At 41.4% G+C, this 15,036-nt stretch overlaps 1 protein-coding gene across 6 annotated transcripts in view; it reads right to left on the bottom strand.

Moving 5' to 3' along the window:
• Gpr45 (G protein-coupled receptor 45) overlaps window positions 1–15,036 on the bottom strand; it is an 83,311-nt gene that overhangs the window by 38,027 nt on the left and 30,248 nt on the right. Inside the window, exon 2 of one of the 6 annotated variants that reach the window (XR_015628534.1) lies at window positions 12,287–13,937. The gene's annotated coding sequence lies outside the window, so the exon portion shown is untranslated. 6 annotated transcript variants of the gene reach the window in all.

Here is a 15,036-nt window from a genome sequence, read left to right as displayed (position 1 = left end):
ACTCCTGTATCTAAGTTCAGGGAAGATGGGGAAGATGGGGCAGAAAGAGTGTAAGAGCCCGTGGGTCAGGGAGGTTGCTGTGAGACTGTGTCTCCTAACAATATCAGAAACGACACTCATAAAGTCTCAAACACATTGCAGCCAAATGTGAGCTGAGCAAGAATGACACCAGTGGGCATGCCAAAGTGGACAGGGGAAAAGCGGTGGGAACTCAACTCTACCCAAAAACTATAGGCAAGGAGGAAAGCTGGGAGTGGGAGAGATGGTCTTCGCTTGGGAAGAGCATGCCAGTTGGTTGTCCAGTGCCAAATGGTCATCCCTGAAAATGTACATATAAGTAGCATTATACGGAGGGGTTATACTTAGGAATATATATGTGTATATGCATATGTATACTTAGGAATATGTATTGTCTATGCATATGCCTTATACACACACACACATATACATATATATATATATATATGTATATATATATATATGCAGTACTAATTAGGGAGCGTGCCCTCTAGCATGCGGGATCTGTCTCCCGAGGAGAATAGAGTTCTGCTGTGGTTTGAATGAGACATGTCACCCATGGGCCCATGTGTTTGAACACGTGGCTGCCGGCTGATGGCACTGTTTAGGAAAGTTCTAGAATGTCTAGGAAGTGGAGACTTGATGGAGGAAGTGCTTCACTGGGGGTGGGTTTAGAGGCTCTAGAGCCTGACTCTACTTTATGCCCCCGGAACTGTAAACCAAAACGAACCCATTCTCCCTTAAGTTGCTTTAGCTAGAGTATTTTATTTATCACTTTAGCAACAGGAAAAAAGAGTAAGACAAGCCCCAAGCTTTCCTTTAATAATATACTTGGCTGAAAAAAAACTAAACACAAAACTCTCTCTGTGACTCCATTTCCTTAGGAATGCTGTTAGCAACTCCTTAGCTTATGTAGTGTACTGAAAACAAATTAGCTGCACAGAACTTGACACGGTAACTGCTTTAACCAGTGAGTGCTAGAAATTTCTTCTCTTATATTATCCCTATGAACCTACATCTCTCTCTCTCTGAGGGAAAGCATTCACTGTCCTCTACAATTCCCTTTTTATTTTAGCACCAAGCACCACTTCACCACTTAGCAATCCCTGAGTAAAGGCTTTGTAACAAATCACACCTCAAAATCTCTAGCCTTTATTCTTATTATCTCTAGTCCTGCTTTTAGGCCAGCCTGGGCTCTGCTGAATGAACTCTGCTCTGACTTCGGCTCTGCTGGACTCATTTCTAGCCTGTGTGTTGCATCTTGTGGGTGTTTTATTATTCTGGGATGGACTTCTGGGGCATATTTTCATGGCAATGCCAGAAGAACATATTGCAAGCCTCCCTTAAATGGCGCTCTTCAATATTCCATAGGTTGAAGGGAATTACACAGCCAAGTCCAGCAACAGGCTGAACTGCTTATAATGGAAGGATGACGGGTCTCAAGGGAAAGCATGGTGAGAAGCTCTGAAGACTCAGATAGGAAAGCAAGAACGCTGTACCTTTCGCTGTACAGCATCTGTTTTTATCCAGAGCACGTTTCCTGCCACTGTCGTGTAGACTCCGGAAGAGTAGGGATATTATTCACTCTGTGTACCAAACTGAGGTTGGTTAATTCTGTTGTCGTTCGGCCTGTGAGCATCACTTTAGTGAAGTTGGCAAGATTCTGGGGCTTTCTCTTACAACAAATAGTTTGACTTTTCCCAGTAGGAAGACACAGGACCAAACAGAAAGATCTGGAAGGAAAGGTCAGGGCATTAACTATGAAGAATATGATGTAACAGTTTTGTCCTTGGTATCTAGAGGACAGCCTTCAGCAGGCGTCTGTTGACTGACTGAATGAGCAAATGAGCCAAAGAAGAACACCAATAACTGTAACCAAGACCTAAGAGCTTTGTGGTGCAGCTTCTAAGAAGTTGTGAGCTGTAGAGGGGAGGGGAGAGGAGGAAAAGGCCAGAAGTTGCAAGTGGTTCTCCCTTGATGATGTAGGAAGCCACACTGAAGGTGAAAGCTACAATACAGTAAAATCCCATGACCCATCGCTTTATAAACCACTTGTGGTAAGAGAAAACTCTAGAATCTTGCCAACCTTATTAAAGTGATTCTCACAAGCTGAACAACAGCACAATTAACAAATCTTGGTTTGGTACGCAGAACTTTATACCTGGGATTGAAAATGTTGAGTCAGGCCTACTTTTAAATAGGCTTTCTTTGGCTTCTTCAAACAATGGCACCATGAAAAGAAAGAACCCTAAAAATATAAATTCGCGACAATTTAGCAAATGGAAGGACAATGAAAAGTCTAATAATAAACTTGAGACAGACTAAATACTACATAATTAGCACTCTTGAGCCAAAGGCAGAAGAAAAACATGTAATTAAGTCTGAATAGTTTAGGAAGAAATAAAAATGGTTCAATGATAGCTAAATCAACGAGAATGAAAAAGGTTATAAAGGGAAATGTCCAGTTGACTTCCCCAGTGGGAAGACACAGAACCAAATAGAAATAGCTGGAAGGAAAGGAGGAGACTTTTACTACTGAGACTATGATGTAGCAGGTGCTTCTTCTGGAAGACCCCATAGAAGAGGAATTATTCTATACTGGGTAGAAATAAAGAAGCAAAAATCCAGTCACACATTCATTCCCTTCTTCCTTAGCACAGTGCTGGAGAGGAAGAACTTTTTGATGTATGACTGAGGTATGAGCAACTTGGCTCATAGCTGGCACAGTTATGGCCTGTGGAGGAAGACCCTGTCAAAGCCAAACTAGAGATAAAGTCTAAGCCCTTTGTGTAACGTAAGATGCAGGACCATCTGCATTTTCACAAAGATGGTGGTACCATAGTCTCCCATCCCTGTAGGAAACCCTGGTCCTAGACTGCCAATCTCTAGTTTCTCTCTAACTCCTTCTTTTACGTTTGGAAGCAAACTCAAATAGGTTTAAGCACACTGTGATCTAAAGATATTCATGTGTCAATTAACAAGGATGGAGATGTGTTCTGAAAAATGTGTCCTCAAGTGATTTCATAGTTGTGTGGGAATTGCAGAGCACAGGTCTAGCAGTGTATTGTAATGGCATGAAAGCTATCGTATAGGTAATAGACAACTACAACCATCTGATTATTGATATGGATGCCAAAAATACACCCTCGAGAAGGTAACCTATCAAAAAAGTGGTGCTAGAAAAACTGGGTACCCACACATACAAGAATGAAATCAGGTCTCTATTCCTCATCCTACACAAAAATCAACTCTAAATGGATCAAGGCTTTAAGGCAAGAGCACAAACTGTAGATAGTTAATAGCATGATTCCTAGTATTGTAAGGTCCTCTTAGAGAACCATGTAAGAAAAGTACTTCAAAATGTAAGTATAGGCCAAGACTTTATCAATACGATTTTAGCTGCTCAGAAAATAAGGCTGTCCATTGATAAAGTATACTTCATGAAACCAAAATGCTTTTAAAAACAAAACAAAGAGCTGAGTGAGAAGATCACCTGTACCATGGATGAAACTCTTTGTTACCTAGACATCTAACAGAAGACTAATATCCTTAACACACAAGGAACTAAAGTATATTAAATGACAAGAAAACAAAATAGAGGTCTCTAAGACATATCTCAAAAATGTTCACCATCCTTAGCAATTACAGTCATGTAAATCAATATGACATTATATATTTCATCTTACCCTAGCCTGACAAAGATGCTTAAAACTACCCACAACAAATGCTGAAGAGGGTGTAGGGAAAGAGGCCCCTCATTCACCATTGTTGGAATTACAAACCAGTCCGGCTACTGTGGACATCACTATGGGAAATCCTCAAAGAGCTACAAATAAAGCTACGATATGACCCAGCTGTACCATTCCTTAGCACATACCCAAAGGACTGGACTTTTGACTCCACTGTATTTGATGAGCTATGTTTATTGCCACTCTATGACAACAATTAAGAAATGGAAGTAACCTAGATATCTTCAACCAGCGAATGCATAATGAAAAGTTGAGACATATACATATGGAATGCTCTTCAGCTGTAAAGAAAAATAAAAATCATGAACTTTGTAGCTAAATGGATGGAAGTGGAGATATCATATAAGGGGATAACTTAGAGCATGAAAGACAATTGCTTCACGTTCTCTTCATCTGAGACTCATAGCTATAAATCTTCAGATGTAAGCTCTTATCCTGTAATAATTGCAGAAACCAGGAAAGGAAACATAGGTCATTGCAGAGAGGAAAGCAATGTAGAGTGGAATGGCTGGGTACAAGGGATGTGACTGGGGAAATGGGAAAAGGAGGTGAGTCTAATGAGGAAGAGGAAGAAGATAAATACAGAAGAAGGAGGGATAAAATAACAGTGAGGATATCTGAAAGTCATGAGGAATCATACTATTAACTATCTACCTATAATACATGTAAGTTGGTGTATAAACATAGATTTGAAATTTAAGTGAAAAATTTCCCCTCTGGGATGACAATGTTCCCTCCAAGCATTAACAAAAACCAAGCAAACAAACAAAACAAAAACAAACAAACAAAAACAGCAGTGGATATGAGAAGCCCAATTTGAGTTTTGGTCAGTGTTGTCCAAGAAACTCTTGAAACATTACAGGCCATTTCTATTATCTTTCCTTGTCCCTCCAGGGTAGAAGGTAAGTCCCTACTGATGAAGATATCATGCTCTGCAGACACAGGGCCAAGAGACCCATGAGCCAGAACTAATCTGAAAGCCTCTTCCCCAGGACTAACTCTTAGGGTACTAGAAGGTGCCGTTCAAGCTTCCAGAGGAGGGAAGCAACCAATAGTCATGGCTGGTGATGATACCTATGAGCCCCACCTTCACTGGTGTGGCACAATAACCCTAAAGGTGAGGAGTGGTATGCGCACCCTGGTGGTAAACAACAGCTCTCTAGTTGGATTTAAGACCCTCCCAACAAGACGGAAAACAAATTGATACCAGAAATATAGCCAATTACACATGACTTGGAAGAGAACTTGCAACCTCTAATTTACTAAACCACCATAATCTCTAATTATATTCTGTATATTTGTCCCTATATTGACAGGTAAGGAAAATATACACATTTTAAATAAATATTTTTAGAGTCTTCAGCATTTCCTTTGGCATCAGGAAAATACAAATTAATCTGAGATTCCAACTAACCCTAGACAGAATGAATGAAGGACAAATGATAGGAAAGATGTGGGAAAGGGGGAACTCTTTTTTTTTCTTTTTTTTTCCCTTTTTTTTATTATTTTATTTTATTTTTTATTATTAACTTGAGTATTTCTTATACACATTTCGAGTGTTATTCCCTTTCCCAGTTTCCGGGCAAACATCCCCCTCCCCCCTCCCCTTTCTTATCGGTGTTCCCATCCCCACCCTCCCCCCATTGTCCCCCTCCCCCCAACAGTCTAGTTCACTGGGAGTTCAGTCTTAGCAGGACCCAGGGCTTCCCCTTCCACTGGTGCTCTTACTAGGATATTCATTGCTACCTATGAGGTCAGAGTCCAGGGTCAGTCCATGTATAGTCTTTAGGTAGTGGCTTAGTCTCTGGAAGCTCTGGTTGCTTGACATTGTTGTACTTTTGGGGTCTCGAGCCCCTTCAAGCTCTTCCAGTTCTTTCTCTGATTCCTTCAACGGGGGTCCTATTCTCAGTTCAGTGGTTTGCTGCTGGTATTCGCCTCTGTATTTGCTGTATTCTGGCTGTGTCTCTCAGGAGCAATCTACATCCGGCTCCTGTTGGTCTGCACTTCTTTGCTTCATCCATCTTGTCTAATTGGATGGCTGTATATGCATGGGCCACATGTGGGGCAGACTCTGAATGGGTGTTCCTTCAGTCTCTGTTTTAATCTTTGCCTCTCTCTTCCCTGCCAAGGGTATTCTTGTTCCCCTTTTAAAGAAGGAGTGAACCATTCACATTTTGATCATCTGTCTTGAGTTTCATTTATTCTAGGCATTTAGGGTAATTCAAGCATTTGGGCTAATAGCCACTTATCAGTGAGTGCATACCATGTATGTCTTTCTGTGTTTGGGTTAGCTCACTCAGGATGATATTTTCCAGTTCCAGCCATTTGCCTACGAATTTCATAAAGTCGTTGTTTTTGATAGCTGAGTAATATTCCATTGTGTAGATGTACCACATTTTCTGTATCCATTCCTCTGTTGAAGGGCATCTGGGTTCTTTCCAGCTTCTGGCTATTATAAATAAGGCTGCAATGAACATAGTGGAGCACGTGTCTTTTTTATATGTTGGGGCATCTTTTGGGTATATCTCCAAGAGAGGTATAGCTGGATCCTCAGGCAGTTCAATGTCCAATTTTCTGAGGATCCTCCAGACTGATTTCCAGAATGGTTGTACCAGTTTGCAATCCCACCAACAATGGAGGAATGTTCCTCTTTCTCCACATCCTCGCCAGCATGTGTTGTCCCCTGAGTTTTTGATCTTAGCCATTCTCACTGGTGTGAGGTGAAATCTCAGGGTTGTTTTGATTTGCATTTCCCTTATGACTAAAGATGTTGAACATTTCTTTAGGTGTTTCTCCGCCATTCGGCATTCCTCAGCTGTGAATTCTTTGTTTAGCTCTGAGCCCCATTTTTTAATAGGGTTATTTGTTTCCCTGTGGTCTAACTTCTTGAGTTCTTTGTATATTTTGGATATAAGGCCTCTATCTGTTGTAGGATTGGTAAAGATCTTTAAAGAAAGGGGGAACTCTTATTCATTATCAGTGAGTTTAAACCAGTGTCCTACTAAGTAAATCAGTGTGAAGGCTTCTCAAAAAAATTAAAAATAGAACTACCATATAACCCAGGTATACCTCTCAGGAATGCACACAGAAGACCCAATGTTTTCTCATAGGCATGCCTACACACAGACGTTTTTATTAAAGTTGTATTCACAATAACTAGGAAATAAAATCAGCCAAAATGTCCATCAAGTAATGAATGAAAAATAAAAATAGCAAACTGTATATGTAATGTGATTTTATTCAGCCATAAAGAAGTGAAATCATGGGCTGGAGAGACGGCTCAGTGGTTAGGAGCACTGACTGCTCTGCCAGGGGTCCTGAGTTCAAATCCCAGCACCACCTGGTGGCTCACAACCATCTGTAATGAGACCTGATGTCTTCTTCTGTTGTGTTTGAAGACAGCTACAGTGTGTGTATGTGTGTGTGTGTGTGTGTGTGTGTGTGTTTGTGTGTGTGTGTGTGTGTGTGTGTATCTTCTTTAAGAAAAGAAGTAGAATCATGGGATATAAGAAAACAGATATAACTAGAAAACATACTACTTTAGTATCTTAGGCTCAGGAAGACAAACTCCATGTTCTTTCTCATCTGCAGATCCTGGATTCCAACATTCACATGTACACATATGGAATTCATAAGCAAATGGATGGTACTGGAAAATATCATCCTGAGTGAGATAACCCAATCACAAAAAAAAACACACATGGTACGCACTCACTGATAAGTGGATATTAGTCCAAAAGCTCAAGTTATCCAAGATACAATCCACAGACCTCATGAAGCTCAAGAAGGATGACCAAAGTGCAGATGCTTCAGTCCTTCTTAAAAATATTCATAGGAGAAGATATGGAGACAAAGTTTGGAGCAGAGACTGAAGGAACAGTCATTCAGAGCCTGCCCCACCTGGGGATCCAGCCCATAAACATACAGTCAGCAAACCTAGACAATATTGCTGAAGCCAAGAAGTGCATGCTGACAGGAGCCTGATATAGCTGTCTCCTGAGAGGTACAGCCAGAGTGTGACAAATACAGAGGCGAATGTTAGCAGCCAAACAAACTGAGAATGGGGTCCCCATTGGAAGAGTTAGAAAAATGATTGAAGGAGCTGAAGGGGCATGCAACCCCATAAGAACAACAATACCAACCAATCAGAGCCCTCACGGACTAAACCACCACCCAAAGACTACACATGGACAGACTCATGGCTCCAGATGCATATGTAGCAGAGAATGGCCTTGTTGAGCATCAATGGGAGGAGAAGCCCATAGTCCTGCCAAGGCTGGATCCCCTGGTGTAGGGGAATGTCAGGGTGGGGAGGTGGGTGGGTGGGAGAACACCCTCATAGAAGAAGGGGAGGTGAGAGAGGGGGTTTATGGATGGGAAATCAGGAATGGGGATAACATTTGAAATGTAAATAAAAGTACCCAAGAAAGAAAGAAAGAAAGAAAGAAAGAAAGAAAGAAAGAAAGAAAGAAAGGAAGGAAAGAAGGAAGGAAGGAAGGAAGAAAGGAAGAGAGAAAGAAAGGAAGAAAGAAAGAGACCTCAGTGCATGGATAAACACAATAAAATGCAGATGATATGAAAATGGAAAAGGAAATGCTAGGTGTGAAATTTTTAAGCAGAGGTGGAGAAGAGAGAGGTTGTAGAGAATCAACCAGTAATAAAGATATATAGAGAAGCCATGAAAACAAGCAAAGAGAGAGAGAGAGAGAGAGAGAGAGAGAGAGAGAGAGAGAGGAAAAGAAAGAGAGAAAGAAAGAAAAGTTTCTTTTTGACACAGGTGTTGAGTACTACAGAGACTCATAACGGGAAATAAACACTCATTGGGATCAACATATTATATATGTGGAATAAAATACAGTATTATGCATAATATGCTCACAATAAGGAAGAACAATGAAAATTGAAAAAATACAGTAGATGATAACTCTATTTACTGCTTGCAAGTACCATACAAAAATGATCCATTGGAAAGTCATTAGGGCTCAGCCCTAAACTTAGCATTCATATCAGCCTCTCCCAGGCTCAGGAACCATCTCAGATGAGGAGGCAGAAAAAAATGTAAGCATGGTATAGTCATGGTATTTATATTATATTTATATTCTATTACCTGCAGAAGATCAGGGCAAGGATAGATTCACTGATACTTCATCACTGAGTAAAGAAGCACGAGGTTCTATACTGGGGATGGAGAGACATTTTCTGCAGTGGTGTAGTTACTGGTAAGTTGCCCATGCTCCTGTTAATAGCCCCTCATGGATGCTCCCGTGGTTGGATCTAAATGAACTTGTCAGATGAAATGTCTCAATGAAACATTATTCTTTATAAGTAATTTATACTTTAAAAGGAAGGACAAGAAGACAAAGACAGCCCGAAGGATTATAACTCATTACCTTGCAAGTGTTACATAAAAATTTCTCCAGAAAATTATTAGTTAGCATAGCCCTAGTTTACCAGCAAGCCACAGACAGTACTAACATAATTTTCTAAATAAAAGATTTGTGTCAACTTCCATTGTAACATTTGTGTAGATTTTTGTCAGCTTTTATTGCATTTCTGTAAGGGGGTTTGATTCCACACATAAAAGAAGTTCTTAATTGTATACAAGCTAAACACACACACACAGAGAGAGAGAGAGACAGAGAGAGAGAGAGAGAGAGAGAGAGAGAGAGAGAGAGAGAGAGACAGAGACAGAGAGACAGAGAGAGAGAGAGAGAGAGAGACAGAGAGAGAGAGAGAGAGAGAGACAGAGACAGAGACAGAGAGACAGAGACAGAAACAGAGAGACAGAGACACAAAGACACAGAGACAGAGACACAGAAATAGAGACAGAGAGACAGAGAACCTAAAAGTTTAATATTACTATACTCTTCATATTTTGCCCTTGAACTGTTGTCAAGGATACTCCAGCTGAAGTATTTTCAACTTGGTTTTTGAGAAGCTGGCGCCATCTCCTACTTTCTGAGCAGACTTGGAAGCCCTGTCAACACTTGAAGGACACTTGTTAATTGCTGCTGTGGGGCTCAGCAATGGCGCTCTCTGCCCACTTTGGTTACTCAAACTGGAATCAAGGTCTCAATGTGCTGGGCCTTGGGCCAGCATTTGCAGGCACCATTCCATTTACTTCCCACAGTAATGTCTTGGAGTATAAAAAGGCAGGTCCCCTAAAGTCACATACTCTAGATAATACTGCCCCCTTTGACACAGAATTCTGGTCTGCTTGAGGCCAAAACCTATGATTCTTTCTTTATTAAAACTTTCATTTCTACATCTTTGACATTTAAGATCTCTTGTCTGGGTCCTAGAAATAACATGAAGAGCCATTTAGAAAGATACATGACATTGATCTATGACTTCTGTACACACACGCATACCCAGAAATGTACTCTCTACATACACACATGCCACAAGTATGCATACACACACACACATACACACACACACACACACACACACACACACACACACACACACTTTAGATAAATATTGGGATGTTTAAAGTATTCATAGATGAAATGACACGTTGGGAATAGGAGACTTGCTTCAAGATAATTTGAGGTGGGACAATCAGGAAGCCCTTTAGTCGTAACAATACCCTCACGAACTGATAATTATTTAAGCTAAGTGAGGAATACGTAATTGGGCATTCATTAAGTACCATAGAAAGTTAAAGGAAGACTTATCTTAGCATGCCTTGCCAGAACTCTACCTACTCATTGAGCTCTGCAAGATGGTTCTTGCTTCAGATCTCTGGTACAGATTAAGGTTTGTCTCCAATCCTCACACCAATGTTCTACAGTGTCACTCTTAAATGGCCCCCAGAGACTCAGGCTTAGAACCCTTGTTCTTTAGCTATTCGGTGGTATTCTAGGAGTCTACGTGATCTTCAGAAAGTGCTATCTAGCTGGAAGAAATGGGTTAATAAGAGCCGGCCTTTGAAATTGATATCTGGCTCATGGTTCCTTGCACTCTGATTTTTGTCTGCCACATGTTCTCTTCTCCATGAAATCCTGACCTGACCATGTGCGTAGGACCAGTCAAGCAGATGTACAATGAAATTCTCTGGATCCATGAGTCAAATGGACTTATCCCCCTTAGGTTGGTTTGGTATTTTGTTTTCTTTGTATCGCCTATAGGTAAATTGTCTGCATGGAAATCTGTGCACCAAGGGCATGCCTTGTGCATGAAGAGGCCAAAAGAGGGTGTTGAGTCCCCTGGAACTGAAGTATCAGATTGTTGTGAACTGTTACATGGGTGCCGGTTTAATTGCAAGCTTTTGAAGAGTTGGTTTCATGGCCTAGAATGCTGGCATGCTATAGGCAGAACTACATGGGCATTTTGGGAGGAGGGTGGAATTTCTAAGACTAGAATGCAATGAAGAGGTAGGCAGTAGGGCAAGACTCATAAGACTTTACACGGGAACAACTGCATTGGTAACTGCGCTAGCAGCCTTTCACGATATATTCTGGGAAAAGATTTTTATAGGTTTTGCTAGTGTCTTTAAATTTTGATTGAGACTGACTCTAAAAGCAAGGGGCTAATTTATTTGGTGGAGAAAATGTTAAAGTAGCATAGCATTTGGCCTGTGGCATTATTTTTGGCTGTTTTCCTCCAGGTTTTTCAGTGAGTCTTGGGAGTTAAAGGCAGAACAGGAAGATGAAAAAAATTGGATTTGGCCATAAAATGAGCCCGTAACATGGAGAGCAAGAAGGTTTTAGTTGTTAAGGAGATTAATAACGGTAAAGAGGCGCTTACCTAGGAAGCGCAAGGCCCTGGGTTCGGTCCCCAGCTCTGGAAAAAAAAAGAACCAAAAAAAAAAAAAAATAACGGTAAAGAGAAGTGGATACTTAACACTGGGACAGTATGGAACATGCCTTGACAGCAGCTCATAAAGGAGCATGCTGGAATTCTATAACACTGTCTATACCTGCTCAGAGTCACACATTGCTATTTCCATCACGTTCTTTTATTGAGGCAGTCACAAAGATTAAAAAAAAAAAAAACTATTATTGCAGGGGTGTGGGCTATGACTTGAATCTGTGCTCCAAATTCACGTGTCAGAGATTTATGCCCAAATTCATGTTAATAGTATTTCAGGGTGGAGTTTTGGGAGCCAAATGAGATGAAATAAAGACACGAGAATGGGTTCCCGTGATGGCATGAAGGGTTTGGTAAAAAGTAGAAGACCCTAGTTCTGTGCTTGCTCTGCCTTTCCATATGATGTCATGCACGATGGCGGGATACAGCATGAGGTCCTGACTAGATATCAGACAGATATTATAACTATGTACTTAGAATCCCCAGCACCCCACATGGTAATCCAAATAAACTCTTTTGTAAATTCTCTGGTGTTTGGGTATTTTGTTACAGTTCACAGGGAATGAACTAAAAGTACGTGTCAAAGCATATGCACTTTTAAAGTAATCACAGTCTGTGTGTTTAATATTTCCAAGACACACACACACACACACACACACACACACACACACACACACACACACACACACTACAAAAGGCTAATTGGGAAAAAATTCTTTTACTTCTCTAAATTACTTTAAATCAAAGTAACATAAAGCCTTTGCAGTCACTTTGGAGGAGAGGGTTATCTTTCCTGAATAGTTTACAGTAAATAAACATCAGCATAGAGTGTGGGGAGTCCAGAATGATGGTGCGTACCCATAACCAGGATGCCGAAGCAGGAGGAAGACAACTCAAAGCCAGCCGGGCTGTGTAGTAGCTGCCTTGGCATTCATGACAAGTCTCTGTCCCTAAAGATAAACAAAACAAAATAGAAATGGGGTGTGGGGAAACACAAATGTCTACTCCTTCAGTTCTCTCTTTATTTCATTTTTTATGTCTGGAGCCTGTAAATATTTGCTGGCACGTATTTGCATTTGATTTACAAGGAAAGTTAAAATTTTGTTGTTTAGAGACAGTCAGTTGAACGTAGCATAGGAAAACAGCAAGAGTGACTGGCAGGGGGAGGTGGGAGGTTCTATAGTGCAGTGGCCACTCTGCCCTCCTCTGGTAGCCACAGAGGCAATGAATGATAGGACATCATAGTGGCCATGTGATGTCTGTGAGATCTTTTCTGTGGGCCTTTTAGCCATGCTGTAGGGCAGTCCTCTCTTCCTTGAGGTTGAATGTGACAGAGTCAGGATTGGCTGATTGCTCTGAGGCATATGCTTCTGGGCTATAAGTACATAAGGGCAGTGAGACTTGCCCTGACTTCACTTCTTGGCTTGTACGGTAGTCTTCTCTTTATTGCACATATCCAATGTGTGAAGTCCATGGAAAGAAAAGACTCTTAAAGAATCCTTGGCAAACGTGGAATGCATGCCACAAATGATCATTGCCACTCTGTGTCGTCTGCCATAACAGCATCACCTGGGCCTTCATGACCGGTGCAGTGGGCTGCACTTGGGGGTTTGGTCAGATCTCAACCGATGCTAGCTTAGGGAATTGGGCAGTATGACATCCAGTGAGCAAAATGCACACATTAATGTCTCCAATAAGCTACAGAAAGTATGTAGGAGACTTTAGTAAAGGACATGTGGGGAGCAGCTAGCACATAGTAGGTACTCAGGAAAAAAGTCGTATTCTGATTTGCTAGCTGCCTACAAGCCCTCATCTTCATATGGATCCACGTGGCTGGATCAGATGCCTCAGTGGTTAGTCTGATATGACAACATACTGTAGATTGACCCAATTAAAACAACAGGAGTCCATTCTTCACAGTTCTTGGCCAGGAAGCGTGAGGTCAGGGTACCGGTATTGCTGAGTCATGATGAGGGTTCTCTCGTCTGGTCATAAACCTCTTTTTCTGTCACCACACAGCAAAAGTTCTTGGTGATTCCCCATTAAGGACTCTAATTCTATTTGTGAGGCTTCCATGCTTGCAACCTGCTCAGTTTCCAAAGGTCCCACATCCTAATAATACACAGGGGAAGGAGGTTCACCATCAGGATAGTTGGAAAACACAAATGTTGAATCATCATTGTCTCTAAGGGGCCTGCTGCTCTATTCCATGACAGATTGAGGAGTGACTTGCAGTCACAGCTGTGGAGTAGGACAGGGTCTCTGCAGAAGCCTTGACAATGATGGATCGCTGAGGGAAACCTGAGTGCACAGCTCTGCCTTCTTACTTCTCAGAAGAGCTGTAGGATCATTTCCCTGTCACGAGAGTCATTTATTATGTTCATAAACACTTGGAAGTCTTTGCAAACAAGTACTCGGACTAAGGAGCTGTTCCCCATGAAGCTTCATGGATAAGCACCTGGAAGGTACCCTGCAGATCTGGAGGAAAGCTACACAAATATGTATTGTGGCTTCAGATTAGTCATTCCCTGTGGCTGTTTTCTTGCTTGCTAATGCGATCAGATCTGCCTAGCTGCCCGTTTCTCAGGGCGGCCTTCTCAGTGGAACTGTTTTTGCTCCTTAATAAATCTTAGGTAAAGCACAGCAGCAGGAAGCCAGAAGAAGGCTTATGCCTCCTCTCAACCTCATGGCAGCATTTCCTTCCAGTGCCTTTCCCAGAAAATTACCCTTCCCCACCTGACTCCTTCAAGCAACCTTGCATACAGTGTCAACATCCCAATCCAGGAAGCTGCATCCTGGTTTTAGTTAATATCAGTACTGGGAGAAGGGTAAGTCCTTGCCATTCATGTGACCTGACTCATGGGCCAAAGGCACTGTGGTCCTTGACATGGATGTGAGCATATTAATAAAATAAATTCATTCAAGTCTTCATCCACTCCCCACAATTTCCCCTCCCTCTCTTCCTTCTTTTCCTGCTTTCTTTCCTTTAACAATAGCACCCCCAGAATCTTAGCATAGCACTAGATAACATATGCCATTTTCCCTGCAGGTCGGAATCTAAGTTCTACTAGAACAGATATAAGCAAATTGCATGACATGACCTCAGATAGGGCTAGAGATGTCACTCTTATAAGGTAGAATAGAGCTCTTGCCTAACATGTAGAAAGTCCTGGGTTTGATCTCTTGTGCTGAAAACAAGATAAACAAAAAGCCCCAAATCCCTACAATCTTAAGGGAAGGAGTTGTGGTACACTTGTCTCTGGTGCCTCATTGAACTAGTAAGAAGTGATTTTTGTGCCAGTGACACAGAAGGCAGAATGTGCCAGCATAAATAAGCACCATGTTAGCCATGTTGGTTCTAAATTGGATATACATCAACATGTATGAGCATGTCTTTCATGTGAGTCACTTTGAGATTGTATTTCTGTGGGTTTTCTTTCAGTCTTTGTATAAA

This window comes from Rattus norvegicus, chromosome 9 (genome assembly GCF_021556685.1).
Source record: "Rattus norvegicus strain SHRSP/BbbUtx chromosome 9, alternate assembly SHRSP_T2T, whole genome shotgun sequence".
NCBI lineage: Eukaryota > Metazoa > Chordata > Mammalia > Rodentia > Muridae > Rattus > Rattus norvegicus.
This window is presented reverse-complemented; position numbering and strand designations above follow the sequence as displayed.